An 18,842-nucleotide genomic window follows, 5' to 3' on the forward strand; every position below is an offset into this window, starting at 1 on the left:
CTCCTTGAGCTGTAGCGGCAGAACGGAATTCCACAGCATCGCCTGATCTGCGACGTTGCAACAAGGTGGAATTCAACCCTACATATGTTAGACCGCCTTTACGAACAGCGAAAGGCCATCACCGATTTCCTGATGTTACAAGCGGATAAAGGTACTCCCCTGTGTAACTTAGATGTCAGCCATTGGCAGCTCATGCGTGACACCTGCCGCTTGCTCAGGCCCTTTGAGGAGGCCACGCTATTCGTGAGTCGGCAGGACTATGGGATGAACGACGTCATTCCTCTGTTGCACGTCCTGGAACAAATGCTGTTAACAATGGCTGGTCAGGGTGCGGTAGACGTGGCGCACAGATCTCAACGCCACATGACCCCTGTGGGGGCAGGACAGGAAGAAGAGGAGGAGGTAGAGGAGGACATTGGTGCTCAGGAATTATTGAGTGAAATGGGTGGTTTTTCCACTCAGCGGACAGGAGTGGAGGAGCAGGAGCATCTGGTAGAGGAGGAGGAGGAGACAGAGGACCCAGACGCACCGTGGCAGTATGCTGTGGAGATGGAGGCAGGGAGTCCCTCGTATTCCTTGGCACAAATGGCCCATAGCATGCTCGGTTGCTTGCGTAGCGACAGCCGAATAATAACCATCAGACAGAGGGATGACTTTTGGCTGTCCACCTTGTTGGACCCTCGCTACCGTTCAAAAATGGTGGCCTTTTTCACACCTGCTGAGAGGGAGGCCAAAATAAAGTACTATAAAAACCACCTATGTAGTCATGCAGTATATAGCCCTATCGGCCACTTTCTGGCATCCAGTTGCTGTAGCCCCCATCACCACACTGTGCCACGGGCCCCTGTACCGCCTTCTCATACTGCTGCCAGATCCATCCTCTGCCATGTGCGTCTTTGTCGTCTGCTCACGCTGCTGGGTTCCAGTTTTAAACCTAGGCCTGTGTATGACTTCCAAATACTGCTGCCTCCACCGCCACCCTGCGCCATGTGCCTCTGTCGTCTGCTCACGCTGCTGACGGCTTCCGCTTTTTAACCTAGGCCTGTGTATGGCTTCCGAATACTGCTGCCTCCACTGCCACCCTGCGCCATGTGCCTCTGTCGTCTGCTCACGCTGCTGACGGCTTCCGCTTTTTAAACTAGTCCTGTGTATGTCTTCCGAATACTGCTGCCTCCACCGCCACCCTGCGCCATGTGCCACTTTCAGGTCTCCTTACACTGTTGGTGGGTTCCATTTTGTGATAGGGTGCTGTATGGCCTTCCATTGCTGCTGCCTCCACCGCCACCCTGCGCCATGTGCCTCTGTCGTCTGCTCACGCTGCTGACGGCTTCCGCTTTTTAACCGAGGCCTGTGTTTGGCTTCCGAATACTGCTGCCTCCACCGCCACCCTGCGCCATGTGTCTCTGTCGTCTGCTCACGCTGCTGACGGCTTCCGCTTTTTAACCTAGGCCTGTGTATGGCTTCCGAATACTGCTGCCTCCACCGCCACCCTGCGCCATGTGCCTCTGTCGTCTGCTCACGCTGCTGACGGCTTCCGCTTTTTAAACTAGTCCTGTGTATGTCTTCCGAATACTGCTGCCTCCACCGCCACCCTGCGCCATGTGCCACTTTCAGGTCTCCTTACACTGTTGGTGGGTTCCATTTTGTGATAGGGTGCTGTATGGCCTTCCATTGCTGCTGCCTCCACCGCCACCCTGCGCCATGTGCCTCTGTCGTCTGCTCACGCTGCTGACGGCTTCCGCTTTTTAACCGAGGCCTGTGTTTGGCTTCCGAATACTGCTGCATCCACCACCACCCTGCGCCATGTGTCTCTGTCGTCTGCTCACGCTGCTGACGGCTTCCGCTTTTTAACCTAGGCCTGTGTATGGCCTTCAATTGAAGCTGCTTCTGCTCCGCCACTCTGCCATTGGACTCTTGATAGTCGTCTCCCCACGCTGCTGCTGGGGGGCTTTTTAACATAGGCCTCTGTATGGCCTTCAATTTTAGCTGCTTACGCTCCGCCACTCTGCCATGGGCCCCTGTACCGCCTCCTCATGCTGCTGCCAGGCCCGTAATCTGCCATGGGCCCCCGTACCGACTCCTCATGCTGCTGCCAGGTCCAGAGTGTGTCATGGGTCCCTGTACGGCCTCCCATTGCTGCTGTCTCCATCGCCACACTCTGCCATGTGCCACTTTCAGGTCTCCTCACACTGCTGGTGGGTTCCATTTTTTCATAGGGTGCTGTATGGCCTCCCATTGCTGCTGCCTCCACCGCCACACTGTGGCTCCACACTCTGGTTTTGGCCCCGTGACTGCCCAAATGAGTGAAGTGTGCGGTGATTCTAAGATCGACGGCACTCATCTGCATGTCATACTGACTGACAGTATTATTTCTCTTCCCCAGCAGACTCCAAGGGCATTTAAATTAAAGGTACAGTGTTCTGCACTAATATAAAGGCTCTCTGAAGCCTAGAAACACCCTTTTTATAAGTTAAATTCGCAGCGAATATATTCGGCACGAAGCGAATTTAATCGGCGAATTCGGCGAATCAGCCGAACCGAATTTTTGAATAATTCGCTCATCTCTAGATGGCACCTACATTCAATGAGAATTGTCCCTTGTGCTGGTGGTTGCCGCCTTAGATGAAATCTTCTGTACTCAGCCCCGCCATAACCCTGCAGTGGTAATCTTCTGGTGCTGTGGGGGTTAATACAGACACCTGACCTGTCATAGGCAATCATCACCAGTGGACCTTTGTACTGACTCATTTCTTGAGGCCCAAAAATGCCAGGGCAGTACAAATACCTCTCAAATGACCGCTTTTTGGAAAAAAGACAGTCCAAGGTATTTAGTAAGAGGCATGGCGAGTATTTTTTGTAACAATTTTTTGGGAAATGAAGAAATTAAAACATTTTTTTTTCACAATTTTCTTTTTAACATATTTTCACCAGTCCAATACAGCATTATCATATAATTGGCGTGGCAGTGATCTGGGACACTGACTGGTGACAGTATATAAAAATTTAATAATAATTTTTATGAATTAAATTTTTTTATTCTATGTTATTTTTGTTTTCTTTTTTTTTATGTTTTTGTTTAAAAACACTGTGACCACAGCAATACACTGTTACCATAGTAACACTGTACTATTCTGGGGAAGTGATCAGGATTTTTTTTCTACACATTATGATTGCTTATACCAATGTATTTCATTGATATAAAAAACATTTTTACTGAATGAAACTGATGGTACAGATGGGCTGTGATTGGCACCGTCTGTACCATGTGATTGTCATGACCAATCACAGCTAACAACAGAAATGTATACAATGGATGGCATGAAAGGAAGCCATCCATTGTTTACAATTTTCATGTGATGTGCTATGATTGGTCACAACGATCACATGACATGGGCAGGGGGCCAGTGTAGTGATCAGTCTTCGGCTGTCTCTAGTAGACACAGCCGGTGACAGACTGAACCGCTGCATGGCTCCACGGCTGATCAGAGTCTTCTGAGAGGACATCATATGGAACCCACTCAGGAGGAACGTCCTAGTCAGCCGTCAATCTGCTATAGGCCGGGCAGGAACACGTTATAGTGGTTGTAAACCTTATTTTTTTTCTTTTAAAATAATAAACATGTCATACTTATCTGCTCTGTGCAATGGTTTTGCACAGAGCAGCCCCAATTATCCTCCTCTGGGGTCCCCTGCCCGTGTTGCAACGGGTGCCCCCATAATATGCCGCTTCCTATGGGGGCACTGTGCAGGCTTGCTCCCGAGCCTCAATGCCTGTGTCCATAGACACAGAGAGCGGGACTCAGCCCCACCCCCTGCTCCCTCATCATAGGATTTGATTGAAAATCAATCTGCCCAGTAAGGAGGGACAGAGCCAGAGAGCTGGATTGTGGTGGGGCTCAGGTAAGTATAAGAGGGGTGAGGGGGGTATACTGTTGCCCAAAAGGTGTTTTACCTTATTGCAGAAAATGTATTAAGGTAAAAAAAACCTTTAGAATCACCTCAAAACAGGATAAGGGTAAATGTATTTACTCTTTCTCCACCCTATCCTAATATTATAGAGTATAAATAAATCATTTTTACACTTTCATTTTTGCCTCCTTTAGCGGCTGCAGTGTGGCTGGAACTTGGTGAAGAAGGCTGATCTCCTGAAATCTTGCCCAGAAAAATGTACAGTTAGTTAATGAATACTGTAGTCTTCAGACTCTTGCCTCATTGGATTATTGGCAAAAACAACAGATGTGGAGCGCTGCACCTTGAATTGGCTGCGACTAATATTTTAATCAATAGCAGTTAACGCCAGATTGGGGTGTGTGATATCCCCATAGCACTGCTTAGTGTATCTTCTTTAATTTGTGAAGGACATCTAGAACACGATCTTGGCGTATAACTTTCTACAGTCTACAATTTCATCTGAAAACAGAATATAACACTTAATTTCTCCAATGTACAGCAACCTCCTCACAGCTGTTCAACTCTGTCCTGTGTCTAGAATCTCCTCTTTTACAGCCAAAGAAGGGTCAAGTTCACTTCAATCCTGCAATATTCGGTGAAAAATGTCCACTAGCAAGTCAATGACAGGCCACCTCATTTAAGGTAAAAGATTATTTTGGCACTTTGAAGGTGGTGTATTTGACCTTCTTTTTTAACCTCCCTGGTGCTATTCCGGAGTGTAGCTCGGGGTAAAATTTCAGTACCAAAAGCGGTAACCCCGAGGTACACTCGGGATTACCATGCGGCGTTGCACAGGGATTCCCTACAACGCATACCTTGTCCTTCGCTCCCGCGATGCGTCCCCTGCAGTGTCCCCGGCCATCTCCTCCGGCCGATGCTGGCATCTGGCTTCCGTGTTCTGGTCCCTGTGACGTCGGGACGTATGGGCGCCGGAACCAGCGACAAATTTTAAAATTTAAAAAAAATTACATTTTTTTTTAAATGATTATTTCATAGCAAAACATTCCTGTATCAAACCATTTCACATACATTTTGTCCCTACTGCTTTGTCCTGTGCCCTGCCTGCATTTTGACTGTTCTTTCTGCCTAGAAACTTAGAAAAGTCCACGGCGTCCAAAAAGCATCCCTTTAGGTCAAAATCGGTTTTAGACCAGCTAGAGAACAGCGATAGTAAATCAGAACCACTTGCAGAATTGAGTGATAATGATTCATGGGGGAAATTCGTCATCACACACGGAAAACAATTTTGCGACTTTGCCTAGTGATGTGCGAACTTGGCGCTATATTTCAAATTTCAGTGTTTTTGGTTTGATTATATTATTGAATTAAATTTAATATTATTTTTTTTTTTGAGTATTTATTAAATTATAATTTATGATTTCGTGTTTCAAGTTTTATCATATCCGGAATGTTTACTAGACTCTTGTTCGGACAGATTTCAGGGAGTTATTCCTAAATTACAGGCCTACAATAAAAAAAATACATATTTCCATGCAAAAAAATGGTACCGCTTTCAGCACCAAAAATCTGAAATAATCAGACCGCTAGGGAGGTTAATAGTGAAAAAGTGGGCATGGCTTTTATTATTAACTTACAGCCACAGAAGGCTACAGAATGTATATGGAGATGACACCATTGACAAGAGCAATGTCTTGTCATTGGTGACTCTTCTCAATGGTGTTATCTCTGGAAACATTCTGTAGTCTTCTGTGAATGGCGAACAGCCTGCAACCCTCCTTTTGCAAATAAATACCCTTTCTTCATAAATGTAGGTCAAAATATATTCTGCTACATTTCTTTGGTGAAAATAACCCAAATCAATGTATATTGTTCTGTCTGTAGGAATGTTATAGAGTCCACAAACTATGGTATATATCTGAAATTCGATCAATCCTGATGTACTGACATCTCATTTCTTGAGGCCCAAAAATGCCAGGCAGTACAAATACCTCTCAAATGACCACTTTTTGGAAAAAAGACAATCCAAGGTCATTAGTAAGAGGTATGGCGAGTTTTTTGAAGTTGTCATTTTTTTGTCATAAATTTTTGGAAAATTAAGAAATTAAAATAGTTTTTTTCACAATTTTCTGTTTAGCTTTTATTATTAACTTACATTCACAGAAGGCTACAGAATGTACATGGAGATGACAATGTCTTATCATTGGTGACTATCTCCGGAAACTTTCTGTATCCTTTTGTGAATGTCCAACAGCCTGCAACCCTCCTTCGTCAATAACTCAATGATGGCATGTTGTTTCTGCTTGGAAACCATTTTTTTTCACTTGCAAGAGTAACTCTACTGACATGTGAAATCTGAACAGCCTAAGTTGCATTACTTTTGGTACAGCCCTCATAATATAATTTTGTGAAAAATGATATATAAAATCTAAAAACATTAAAATTCAAATATATCAGGATCATGGAAAACAAGGTATACATAGAAAGAAAGAATTAGAAGTCTTAAAAGAAATAATGTATGTTTAAAATGTTTAATCTGGCTTTTAAAATCCAGATATCGCTTTTTTAGACTTATAGGATAAACATTAATTAACCACTTGCCTACCGGGCACTTTCACCTCCTTCCTGCCCAGGCCAATTTTCAGCTTGCAGCGCTGTCACACTTTGAATGACAATTGCGCATTTATGCAACACTGTACCCATATGAAATTTGTATAATTTATTTTGAGACAAATATAGCTTTCTCTTGGTGGCATTTAATCACAATTGTTTTTTTTATGTTTTGCTAAACAAATGAAAAAGTCCAAAATTTTTTAACCACCTCCCGCTCGGTCGTTGTATATAAACAGCCGGACGATGGCACTGCAGGGTCGGGTGGCTGTTTATAAATGGCCTCCCCGCACCCTGCTTGTGCGTGCTCCCTGGGAGCGCGCAGCACCGCGATCCGGTGCCCGCTGTGTCCTCCAGACACAGTAAAACACCGATCGTTGGACGGGACCTCTGTACGAGGTCCCGATCATGTGATCACTGATTGGTCAATCAGTGATCACATGCAAAGTAGTAAGCAAGATGTCACTTGTGACATCATTGCTTACTACGTGTGAAATCTGTGAATGATCACAGAGGTCACATGGTACAAGGCTATTCACAACAGCCTTGTACCATGTGACAAGCTGTGACCAATCACAGCTCACTCAGTAGTTCTCAATGGCTGCAAGAATGCAGACAGAGAGAAAGAGAAATTATTGCTTTTTGCTTTTACATCCTATATGGGTGTAAAAGCAATCAGTGTAAAAAAAAAAAAAAAATCTTCATCACTCCCCACAAGTAGTACAGTGTCACCATGGTGACACTGTACTGCTAGGGTGACAGTATGTAAAAAAAAAGCATAAATATTAATATAAAAAAAAAATAAAAATGTAAAACAAAAGGTTTAAAAATTATAAATTTTGGTTATAAACTAATTTGGCTTATTTTTTTTAATAAAAAGATAACTGAATAAATTTTGGCCAAGATTTATGATGAAATATTATTTATTTGCAAAATTTTATAAGAAAAACACCTTTTTTCAAAATTTTTGGACTTTTTCATTTACATAGCAAAAAAAATAAAAATCCCAGTGTTGAATAAATACCACCAAAATAAAGCTTTATCTGTCTCAAAAAAATGCTAAACAATTCATATGGGTACAGTGGTGCATGACCGCGCAATTGTCATTCAAAGTGTGATAGCGCTGAAAGCTGAAAATTGCCCTGGACAGGAAGGGGGTAAAAGTGTCTGGACAGGAAGTGGTTAAAGATAAAACCTTTTTCTTTGTTTCTGTTATAACATTTTGCAAATATGTAATTTTTCTTCTTCACTGATGTGCACTGATGAGACTGCACTGATGGGCACTGATAGGCTGCACTGGTGGGCACTGATGAGGCTGCACTGATGGGTACTGATGAGGCTGCACTGATAAGGAGGCACTGATGAGGCTGCACTGATAAGGAGGCACTGATAGGCACTGATAAGTGGCACTGATGGGGCGGCACTGATGGGCACTGATAGGTGGCACTGACTGGCACTGACAAGCTGCACTGGTGGGCACTGGTAGGCTTCACTGATGGGCACTGCTGGAGCTGCACTGATAACCAGAGCACTGATAATCAATGTAAACAAAGTGCTGACAGCCTTGCCAGGTATCAGCTATCTCTTCCTCACACAGACACAGCATGTGAGGAAAAGACTAGCGATAACTGACAAGTCTATTTACATGGGATCAGCTGTGATTGGACACAGCTGATCACATGGTACAGGGCTGCTGTGATTGCCTCTTTATCACAATCTGTGAACAGCTGTGTCTGAAGGACACAGTGGTCACAGAGGGCACCTGATGAGAGGCCCAGGGGGTGCACACAAGGTGCGTTCTGGGAGGACATCTATAGATGCCCTCCCTGAATGACAGAACTGCACTGTAGCCGTCTTTCAGCTATAGCGCAGTATTAATGTGGTTAATGGTTATTAAAGTGTAACCAGTTTTGTTGAAAGAAAAAAAGAAACCTTCTTTTGAGAAATACATTTTTTTACTTTCCACACTTTTTGGGGGAAACCTTGTCAACAGACCACCAATGGCAACAATGGCCTTTCCATAATTTTAAATGTGCATTTACAGTAATTTAGATATTTTATTTATTTAAAAGCCTCCCTTGTGTAAAAAATCCAAAGGCCTGAGACTACTGATTGGTGCTGCCATTTCATATGTGATGTTACTGGCCACAGCAAACTCAGAGCTGTCAGTCAAGTGGCACCCTATATTATTTCCCGTCACTCCTGCCCTGGCAATTACATAAAAGGTTATATAGGGAGAGGATGGGCTGAGGAGCTGGGCCTTTACAGACAGTATTTTGACACTTCCAGAAGAGGAGGGGATATGGTGTGTAAAGAGGTAAGAGGCTGTGCTATGGATTTGAATTCCTGGAGTCAAAGGTACATTGCAAATGGATGATGCCATGTTTATAAAAAAGAAAAAATGCTTCAGGTAAGCATTTAAAATACTTGATTATTCTGTGCTTTTAGCTGCAATTTTTTTGGCTGATGACAGGGCCTCTTTAAATTATTTGTTAAATGGGAGGGTCAGCCTTCATTATTTCTTTGTAAGAAATGTTACTGTTTCATTAGGAAAAAAAAGCATAATCTGCATCATTTAAGCAATGAACACTCTTACAATGTATGCAACTTAGTGAAGCAAAACTCATTTCCAAAGGAAAAAAAATGTTTGAATTTCCAGCAAATCATAGCTTCGGCTGCTTACTTCTGTTTGTAAACACACAGCCGGGGATTTCCTTCATCTATACCAGATCCTTATCTTATGGAAGGTTTCTGGAATAGATGTTAATTATTAAGCGAAAAAAAAAAAATGGCATGACGTCCATACTGACATGCTGCCCACCTCCTGAACCATACCAGGTCACATGGCGGTGTACCTTGACAGGGGACACCCCCTGGAAAAGCACCATGGTCCCATGTTGATGAAGACAAGGACCAGAGTTGCGGGGATCTGCAGATGAGATGCTTATCAGAATCTGGAAACTCCAGTTAACAAGGGGTTAACAACATACAACCCTCCTATCCCTCTTGTATGGAACTGTATTGTTGCTGTATTGTCTCCTGTTATATTGTAAAGTGCTGAGAAAACTGTTGGCGCTATATAAATCCTGTATAATAATAATAATAATAATAATACATGTGAATGAGTTACATAATTCACAAAAAGGTGAAAAGTGAATAACGCAGAGTTTTTGAATCATTTACTTAAAAAAAGTCCCATGCTGTAAATATATAGTCAAACATATGCAGGCTTGAAGATTCATAACATTCACCATGCACAATGCCAGCCAACCATTAACCACTGACGCGATCCGATTCCTGTACATTATATCTTGAGTGGATAGCAGCTAAGAATAAAGAGACAGGGCCTCCACGGTGACATCTTTGACCAAATATAGACATGACCAACACAACCACTTGACCTGGGTTGTGGGGAAGAGTCCTCGCTCCATGTTGAAGGTACGTGCCCTTGTATGATTCAGGAAGGTGGGGGCACACTCTCTCCCTATCCTAGCTTGCCAGGCTGCATCCTTGGATTTGAAGGTATGGCTTTTTGGGCAGGGACCCATGCTTGTTTGTTATTGATTTTTTTGTGAGGTTATCCCTTAGGGCTTATGTATGTTTCTGTTGATTAGTAACACACATGAATGTGCTTGCCATGTTACCATGCATTTTTTATGTGTTTTTGATGCTTTTGTGATTCTTTTTAGAAGCTTTAATGAAGCTTGGTTAATGCTCTGTGTGAGTTGATTTTGTATTTTTTTCAATATTGGACGTTTAAGTGAAGCTAACTTGAAGCACCCCTCTGCCACTGCAGGTGCTGTTAGGAAGCACTGTAATAGACATATATGAAGGCCTCGGAGATGGGGAGAAAGAAACATGAAATATAATCTCTGAAGCAAAGCCGTGCAAACGCAACAATGTGTACAAGACTGTAAGATAACCATTATATTTAGCTACTTTGATTAGCATTCTTAGTGCTTCAAAACCACAGGCCAAATGCCACATTTTGAAGCAAGTGTAAACGAGGCCTACAAATCCATTTGGAGGCAACCTGACACTGTTGTTTTTTTTTTTTGCATGGGGTTCCTTAAAATTCATACCAGACTTGAAGGGCCTGGATTGAATTATAAGAGGACCCTTATGCTTTTTTTAAGACTGTCCCAACTACTTTGTTTACATGGCTGGGGATTTCCATCCAGTAAATAAATGGGGCTGGATGACGTAACTGGATGCTGAGGTCATGGCAGGTACCGGCTAACTTAACAACCTTGATAGTGGGGGAAGGAAGCTGCAATATGTAGTCTGAAAGCCCAGTGTTTGGATAAGTAAACCCATATTCAGACCAAACCTGGAGCTCAACCCTACTTAGAAAATATCTCAGCAAAAATGAAACTTCTGTTACAGATGTCTATTTTTTTGCAAAGAATTGACATTTATGCAATGTTAGCAGTTTTATTTTGAAATTGAAATAGTTTTTAACATTAAATTATAAAATGTGTTTTGCTGAAATTGCAATTTCTATATAATTATTTTAGTGGAAATTGTTTTTTTTTTATTTGCAGCAATTCACCATCCTTCTATTGAAGTGTGTCCATGTCCAGATTATCAAAACAAAATTCAGAGTGGGCAGGCTATTTTGAATTATTCTTTGGAGAAATATTTAAATATAAGTTGCCACAATCAACGGTTTCACTGTTAGTTACTTGAACATTTCAGCATGACTTTTATATGTAACAATAAGATTGTCATTGTTTCCTCCTTGAAGCAATCTCTTTCTAAGGCCTCATGCACACAGGACTTTTTTTTTAACTCTTCGAGAATCCAGCAGCATTTTTGAAGGAAAAAACACCTGAGGCTTGTAAAAGTCCCTAACGTATTTACATGTATTAAGGTGCATTTACAGGCGTCAAGCATTTGGACATTAATTCATTTCATTGGCCAGAATAAATAATTTGAATTAAATTAACGCTCAAGTGCTAAACGCACCTTGCATTTTGTCAGCCAAAACGCTACTACTCCAGGACACTCTGGCAGTGTTTTTTCTTTCTGCCCCTAAACTCTCCTGTAACAAAATGCCGCAAAAGCATATGTGTGGATGAACACATAGCACAACAAGCAAGGGAGTTTTGAGGCAGTAAGAAAAAAAAAAACGCCTGATGCTCCTAGCAGTAGCATAAAAAACATCTAGTGTGCATGAGGCCTAAGATTGCTGGGACATGCTCCTGTCATTACAATTCTCACTATATGATCGAGCAGGGTCCATGTCATAAATTCTAACATTTTATTATTTTGTTTAGCAAAAAATTACCTCTTTCTTGCAATGTATATAAAAGTGTCTATGCAGTCGCTTGTACCCAAATCGAAGATAATTATCTTTTGGTACAGGACTTCTGTGGAGGTGAGCAGCATATTCCAGCTCTGAGGAAGAAGGGAACCCCCTCCGAAACGCGTCAGTTTCAACCTGAGATTCTCCCCTCTCGATAGGACCAGCACGTGTCTCCTATTCCAGTGCTTTGATGTTGGATTTTATATGCCTTAATTATTGCTACTTTTGTGAGTATATATCTCAATTCAATAAATTCATCCTTTGCTTACTGAGGTAATGCGCAAGGTTGATGCTCTTCTGTTTTTGTTCTTCATTATAGTTTTTATTGGGCTTCCCCAGCCTTGTGTTTGAGCTGCACAACCTTTGATCGGCTATTAGATGAACTTTCATATATTGTTCCACCCTCTGATCTATGATCTGGGTCCCTAAGCGCAGGAGGTGTATCTGTTTCCACTAAGCAGCATATTCCATCCCTGAGGACTTGCTGGAGCTGAATGAAAGTAAATGGCTCCTATCTTCATATTTGGTGGGGTTACTGCCTGATTTCTCCATTTTGGAGAAACTCCAAAACACTATGTGCACTTCTGTTGTCCCAACTTCCCCTGACGTAGCTCTCCTACCAATGAATTCTGGGTCAATTTCTAATATCAAAAAAGGTTTATTGAGACATTGTCTACTGGCTGCATGCAAAGCCACTTCCTATCAATGGAAATCAACCTCTCCTCCACACATTTTGGAGTGGCCTCATATACTCAGGGGTAATATGGCAACGAAGAACCTGATAGCCAAGAAAAGTAATGATCCTGAAAGGACCCACATTTTGTGGAAGTATTGGCAAGCTTGCTTCCATGTCTTACCTATTCTATAATAAGCCTTTCTACCTTCAAACTTACTGACCTCAATGTTAGGTTGCACTCTGATTTGTGTCTTGAGTTAATTGCCCTCTTGAATGTTCCTCGAATGTTTTGTCACTTATATAAGGAACCACTTTGGAGGTTTTTCTTTGTTTCCCTTCATATCTTCTCAATTAGGAACAATGTAATCTCTGGAAGCCTCTTTTTTCTAATTTCAATGGTTACTTTCCCTTCCCTGTTTCTCTTCTCATTATTTCTTTACCAATTGTAACCTCCCCTTCCCATTCCTGGTTCTGTTTTCTTTTGTGTTATGCACCATATATGGTTTTCTGTAAGTCGCTGTATATGGCATTCCAAGATATGACTTGTTATTAAAGTAGAACTATAGGCAAAGTTTTTTTTCATTTTGGATAGGGTGAGGGAGGGTTATAACCCTATCAGATAGTTTTTTCACCATCTGTGTCCCATTGTGGAGATTTATCTTCACTTCCTGTCCATATCCAAATAGGAAGTGAGAGGAAATCCCTGCAAAATAAGGGAATCCATTGGACCCCCAGGTCCCCATTGGAAGATTTCCCCTCTATTACTTTTTTACTTTCACTTTCAATGATAATGGTAAACAGGACAAATAGAGAGGATGAATCTCCCTAATGGGGGCACAGACAGCAATAAAAACTGACAGGTGTTCTTAGCGCTGTGGATAAGGGGGTACTACCAGTCCTCCTGTATGGGGCCCAGGCCAGCAGGGGGGCCCAGGCAGCTGGGTGAAGTAGACGTGGGAAGAAGAGGGGGTGATCGGCATGGTGGGGGAACAATTACTGGAACCAATCCCCATTATGGCTCTCCCTTCAGCAGTTCAAAGCTGGCTTCTTCTCCTCTACCTTCTGCTGGCTTTCAGCTTCTTCAGAGACAGCCATACAGGGGATCAATTCCAGTAATTGCCCCCCCCCCCCAGTGCACTCATCACCCTCCCTGATTACCATATGTTTTCTCCTTTGCACAAGCCACCCACGCAGCGCTGCTGCCTTTCCTCCTTTCCTTCCCACCGGCAGCTGTAAGCACACAATAGGATCCTTTAGGATGGAGAGTGGGGGAAAGGTCCTCTAAATATGTCCCATTTACCAGCCCCTTCCTTTCCTAAATGAACACAATGAGTGATCAGTACTGATCACTTACTTTGTTCTTTCATAAGGTAACTGAAGCATAGTAAACTGTGTTTTTTGGGGGGGCTGTATGGGGCCCTGTGGTTTCCAACAGCAGCCCTGGGTGTTCTAATCCCTCTTCACTCTATTCAAAACTTGAAAAAAAAAGGTTTTGCCTTTCAGTACACTTTAGGTTACCTTCTATCCTATGTACTTAAAAAACATTTTTTTAAATAAAGAAATATTTGAACACAAATTGCTACATGTAAGACCATCTTAAAGGAGAATGGACCATTTTTTTCACATCTTAGATTTCCTCCAGTTATGTTAATATCCTTCTGTTTTAGAGTATATTTTTCAATATGTTTCTTGTAAAAAATGAAAGATTGTAATATGATTGTAATTGTAAAAATGAAATATTTGTGCAGAAGCTGTTAGCACAACATTCAGGATGTGATAACACCATGACAGAAATCATGGAGTTCTTCCTTTTCAACACATCGTCAGAACTAATTAATCACAGGCATATCCTCCATCTGAAATGAGTGTTAACAATATGGAATTGCATTAGGCTGTACAAACATTCTAGACAATACAAATATTTGTTTCATAAACATTTTCATCTATGTTATGTTACCCGAGTCACATCTGAGGACCAGAATGTTTGATATGGTAAAATATATGTCAAACGCTCTTTAAAAAATAAGCAAATGTCAGCTGGAGCGGAATGAGTGTTTATAGCCATTTGTCTTTATATTTGGGTACAGTTTCTTGGCTTTAAATGCACATTATAACACTAAGTATTATGCCATCATTTTCCAATTTTCAATGTTTATATGCACGTAAACAATTTTCTTGACCAATTGGATATCTTTGTCCAAATTGCTTAATTTGATTCATCTTCCCACTTTAGAGCAAATCTGTCAGATATGATGCAGGATCTCTGAGTTCAAGAGCAGAGTGCAACAAAGCAGAAATCACTTTCACTTAAAGTGGTAGTAAAGTCACTTTGGATATTTTTACCTACAGGTAAGCTTATAACAAAGCCTATCTGTAGGTAAAATGACTATCTCCTAAATGTCCCCCGTTTAGGAGATGTTCTACGAAGCAGCATCTGGTGACAATATCGGCACATGTGCTCTGAAGGAACGGCATACCTGTGCCTTCAGAGCCATTCTCAGTGGCCAAAACTCCATGTGAGCGGACGTCATTGGTGGCACAGCCATTCAATCAGCCGCACCCGCAAACCTTGAAGGAAGATCGGGTGAAAATGGAAGCCTTCTACAGCGGTGACAGTGCGCCGCTAGAGGGCTTCATTCTATGTCTTTCATAATGTGCTAGTATGCAATGCAGCAGGAAACATTTTTTTGTTTTTAACGAGTTTACTCCATTTTAAAGACTATGCTCAGCTTAAAAAAAAATTAAAATGTACATGTTTTTGCAGGAAAAAAAAGTGATTTATAATTTTTTTTACAGGAGCCTTCAAAGCATTGCCTCCACGATCAGCGGATCAACGGTGCATTGTCAGGCCCACCCTCTCAGTGCTGTGTCTGTACCTCTGTATGGGCTTTCAGTTAGAAAGCTGGAGGAAGTTTCAATGGACTACGAATGTGCTCATTACCACAATACTAATAATAATTCCTGTGTGGAAGAAAAATATATTTTAAATATATTTTTAAAATATTCTTCCCAAATATATTAACATATATTTGAAATACTACAATTTTGGCCATAGTCTATATATTTCAAAAATATATTTCAATATATATTAATATTTTTTTTAACAAACATTTTTTTTTCTCTCTATGCCAGAAATTAGAGAGATACAATATATCTCTCTACTCCATTCATAGATAGAGAAAAACAAGGGGGCTGGGCTGTACAGTGACTGATCACTGTGATAGCCAATCAGAGGCTATCACAGCGATCATGTGACCCGGAATCGGGAGTCCCGGAAACGTTAGAACAGGACCCGGTGCTCTCAGTGACACTGCAGCCTTTGTGCTGGGAGGGCGCCGTGCAGTGCTCCCTCAGCACAAAGACAGGTACGTAAATATACGGCCCCACGGAAAAAAGCCCAGTTCTGTGAGGCCGCATATTTGTGTTACGTTGGCATCAAGGGGTTAAAGACACACACTAATGACTAATGTAGATCCTATTTATTGGTAGATGTATCTTTTAAATGCAACTTGTGTAAGTAAATCAGTTTGATCAGAGTTAGGCTTCCTGTACACATGAACTCTCCTAAACGTTTAGCTCTGCTGGCAGCAGGAAAATGCTAAACACACCAAAAACGCATGTAAAGGTGGCAAGTTTGGAGTTTGGACATTTATTCACTTGATTGGCCGGAGTATTTTCCACTGACATGATCAAACACCCAAGCACTAAACGCTGCTAGCGTTTAGACATGTTTGCGCATTTTTAGCTTTTTTTGGCCAAAGCATTCTTCTCCTGAATGCAATTCTTCTGCATTCAGGAGAGGAACGTTTAAGTGCCCCTAAACTCTGCTGCTCCTAAGCAGGGCCATGGATAAGGGGGTATCACCAGTCCTCCAGTAGGGAGCCCAGGCCAGCAGGGGGGCCCAGGCAGCTGGGGGATTCGGATGTGGGCAGGGAGGGTGATAAGAACAGCAGAGGGGCAATTACAGGAACTGATCCCCTGTATGGCTCTTTATGCAGCAGCTGAAAGCTGACTTCTCTCCCTCCCATCGACTTTCAGCTGCTGCAGAGAGAGCCATACAGGGGATCAGTTCCAGTATTTGCCTCTCATCACCCTCCTTGTGCACCATATGTTTTCCCTGATACCCAGGTTCCCCCACCCCCAGAGTGCTGCGGGCTACCCTCCTTTCTTTCCCCCTGGCAGCTGCAGGCACTACGGCAATAGGATCCTTCCAGATGGAGAGTGGGGGAAGGTTCCAGTAAATATGTCACATTTACCAGCCCTTCCTTTCCTGAATGAACACAATGAGCGATCAGTACTGATCACTCGCTGTGTTCATTCATAACTGAAGTACGGTAAACTGTGTTTTTTTTTTTTGTGAGGGGGGGGGGGAGGCTGTCAGGTTGGCTGTATGGGGCCCCGTGGTTTCTAATAGCAGCCCGGCTCCTAAGCTCTGATAAAAGCCTGAAAACACACGCTTTTATTGAGTTGAGCTCAGGGGCTTTGACAAAAAAAACACCAAAAGCTCCTAAACTTACATTTAGGAGCAGCAGTGTGTATGAGGCCTTACAACATGATCAGTCTGCTGCTGCTCGTTCTTTGTCCATTCAGCAGGTTGGGTGCAGGGGTGTCAGCAGTGTACTCCTTAACCCACCTGGCGGTATTCCCGATTGTAGCTCGAGGTTAACTTTCAGTACCAAAAGCGGTGACCCCGAGCTACACTCGGGATTACCCTGCAGCGTTGCTTAGGGATTCCCTCGATCACTTACCTTGTCCTGCGCTCCCGCGATGTCCCCCATGCAGCGTCCCTGGCCATCTCCTCTGGCCGATGCTGGCATCCATCTTCTGGGTTCAGTTCCCTGTGAGCGTTGGTACGTACGGGACGTACGGGGGCCGGAACCGGCGGGAAATTAAAAAATTTTAAAAGTGACATTCACTAAATACACTAAAATCACATAGTAAAACATTACTGTATCAAATCATTTCACATACATTTTGTCCAGAGTGCTTTGTCCTGTGCCCTGCCTGCATTTTTACTGTTCTTTCTGCCTGGAAACTGAGAAACATCCATGGCGTCCAAAAAGCGTCCCTTTAGGTCAAAAGCGGTTTTAGACCAGCTAGAGAACAGCGATAGTAAATCAGAACCACTTGCAGAACTGAGTGATAATGATTCGTAGGGAAAGTCATCATCAGACACTGAAAACAATTCTGCAACTGCGCTCAGTGATGTGCGAACTTGACGCTCTATTTCAAATTTCAGTGTTTTTGGTTTGATTATATTATTGAATTAAATTTATTATTATATTATTATTTTTTATGATTATTTATTATATTATAATTTATTATTTTGTGTTTCAAATTTTATCATACCCAGGATTTTACTAGACTCTTGTTCGGACAGATTTCAGTGAGTTATTCCTAAGAATTACAGGCCTACAATAAAAAAACAACATATTTCCATGCAAAAAAATGTACCGCTTTGAGCACAGAAATATGGACATAATCAGACCGCTAGGGAGGTTAATTGTAAAAGAGAAATTGGTTTAATTTGCCTGGAAAATACAGTAAATACAACTCCCATATTTAAATGTTTGACTTGAGTTCAGCTTACATTTTAGGATAAGCGCGTGTACTGTTGTACTCTTGTATACTATTCCCATCAGAGCAGATATGTCCGCTCAGTGTCAGCCTTTAAGGTCTCGATAAAAAGTTGAATTTAAAAGGTTTGGCCCCATTCCTTCCACCATAGGGTAGTGACAGAGGTCCTCTTCTCTGATTGGAGGAAACCTTCCTACAATTAAGAGAAAGGGTGCAGGTTAATGGCTTGTGAAGGTCATTCCACAAGGGCAGTCTTTGGAGTAATATCCTTCTTGGACTGATAGAGACACCCAGGTCCAATTCAAGTGATTGCTTGATGGAGTTTCCCTTTCTGGGGGTGGGGGGATAGGGAGAAGAGACCACATTCCCCTAGGAATATTCTGTATCTTGGGATGCTAGAGAGACTCTTTCAGAGGACTGTTGAATAGCACAAAGTGTGTCAACCAAAGTTTAGTAATCTAGTTTAGGTGACTGTCTGGTCACGATCTTGTATTCCTCATAAAATTTGCATGTTGATGATCATTGACCATTTGTACAGTTTCCATTGTTGCCATTATTTTTGCCATTTTATATATGTTTTTTTCTTGTATCAATGTTGTGCTAATGTCATGAAAAAAAATTGAGTATTGTGATGGCATATTAGATATGTGCTGCCATTTAAAATTGCATTAGCCCCTATGGGGTATTCATTACCATTGACGCATGCAGAATTAGCCAAGCCGATGTTTGCATTGACTTTTATTAGTAATAATGTGGTCAGAG

This window comes from Staurois parvus, unplaced genomic scaffold (assembly GCF_062004578.1).
Source record: "Staurois parvus isolate SC_StPar_1 unplaced genomic scaffold, SC_StPar_1.0 ptg000052l, whole genome shotgun sequence".
Lineage (NCBI taxonomy): Eukaryota > Metazoa > Chordata > Amphibia > Anura > Ranidae > Staurois > Staurois parvus.